Genomic DNA, 2295 nt, shown 5'->3' with positions numbered 1-2295 from the left:
ACCTTCTGCCAGAGCGCAGTCGCGCGCGCGTTTATACAGCCTTGAGTTTATGATGTTACTGCGTATTACATCATTTACAACCTCCATGTCTCATGGATGTCCCCCCTAAGATGCTTTAATGATTGAAAGGTCATTAAGATGGATGTATGAGATTATCTTCAGAATTTGTCACGTTCTACGAATACGCTGTAGCCTATAGGTCTCCAATTACGTTTTTAGTATTACAAGCACATTTTTGTTGTTGTTGTTTTGAGATATGTTTATTTTATAAACTAAAATATAATATAAAATTACCCTAGCATCAACAGTAGCTAGTTTTAAATACATTTCATGTCTGTATAACCACCTCCCCGAATAGGGATTTTGGCCTGTCCCACGTCAGAGGTCTGACCTTCTCAAATTTTATCCAACAATTAAAGTCGTCATTATTTTGACGTGTAGTGATATAGCCTAATTGATATCTAATGAATAATAAATACATAATTTAGAAGAAAAAAAACGATGTTATTATTAACTTATTTGAATGACAAAAACATTTGTGTCCCAAAATCTTGTTACCAAATTTAATAATTAAACAATTTCACCTCCCTTCCCTGTCCATTTATTGGAAAAGAAGAAAAAACATTTTCTGTTTATTTATTTTATTATTATTTACATTTTCAAGCCATTGTTTGTACTGTTTTTGAAATAAATGATATGAATGGCTTTCTGGTTATTGCTGAGATGGGTCATGAGTTCACTTTGGTCACTCAAAGTAAAAAAAAAAAAAAAAAAATTTTTTGCGTGGTTAGAAACCGGACTGAAACCGTCTGAGTGTTAATTTCAAATCCCTTTTTTGGTCAGATACAAGGAAGTTTATGGGAGTTGTATGTGTGAATATAGTACCACGTGTTCCAGTTACATAACATGCAATAAAACTCAATAGTGGCAAAGGTGACATTACTAAGCATATATTGTCATGATTATTGTCCAGGTTTGATGCTTTTTTCCATATCAGGTTGTCGTCACAACACAAAACTTGTGTTACTACCAAATGACATATTAATATAGATTTACAAAACTTAATTCTTTCTTAAAAATGTTCTTTTCAAAATTAAATTCAATGACCCTAAACACACTGAGGAGCATCAGTACATTATCATCACAATAATTAACTTTATATGGCCCACACTCACCAAAAGCAAAACCATAAAAGGATGTGCTGTCACATCCCTCTGAGATGTTATTTTACATCTTAATGTTGGTAGTTAGCAAATGTCCATACGGTCATAACCTCTGTGATTAAGCGGCATAAATAAAGGATGACAGTTCTGGATAAATACGGGAATTAAGACAATCAAATCGGCATTCAACTGTAAAAATAGATCCCATGTTTATTGCATTAAAAATACTGCATATTTCAAAATACACTTAAATATCTTCATATACCTTCTTCAGTGCTTTGATCGAAAAGGTGATCTTCATCTTCCAATCAGCCAGCTTTGTCCCTGCAGCAGCATTTACGGTCAAAATTTGCAATCTGAGTTGTCTTGATATCGATATACAAGACATTCTATTTCTATATATATATAAAGACTTTACAGAGACCAAATGTGTGTTTGTGTCCAATGCTGATGTCTGTACTGAGACCAGCTGATGTTAAACGGAATGTAATACACCAGAGTTTTCAGCTCTAAATAAAAATCAAGAGTTCTGAATTTCAGTTTTGGTGTGAGTGTATTAGACCCATCCTTGATGAAATGTGTGGCAAATTAATTAGGCACCGAAGAGATTCTGTAGGAAAAGATCAGATCTTCTATAGGCAGGCAAATCGAGCATGCATACAGCATCTCAGAGAAAGAAATCAGGATTCCTTCCTCAAGGCATCATCTCGTCATATCCTATTTCCATGCATTGAACTGAGCATCTGAATCGCAAAAGGAATGTACAGTATATCCACTTTGTTGTTTTTTTGTCTTCAGAGTTATAATATCCTTTCACCTTCATTGGAGTCTGTAATTCCTCCGATGGCCCAATGAGCCTCATAATGAGTTTGAAGATGAAGCTCTGATCCAGATGCAGAGCAAGTCTGTACAGATGTTAATGTTCACCCTGCAGAAACAACTCCTCACTCATGGTCAGTGCAAATAGAATTGTGCAAATCTACGTCACCTAGTGTCCCAAATCTTTTTCTTAATCAGTGTTTTTGTCTGGTTTCCCAGTAAAAGTCGTTTTAGTGTTTTGATTACCCTATTAATTAAATATAACAAAATTATTTATATTTAAATGTATATATATTATCTTAATATTTATGCC

Source organism: Abramis brama (assembly GCF_963993115.1).
Source record: "Abramis brama genome assembly, chromosome: 17".
Classification (NCBI taxonomy): domain Eukaryota; kingdom Metazoa; phylum Chordata; class Actinopteri; order Cypriniformes; family Leuciscidae; genus Abramis; species Abramis brama.
The sequence above is the reverse complement of the archived record's forward strand: the minus strand, read 5'-3'. Positions refer to the sequence as shown.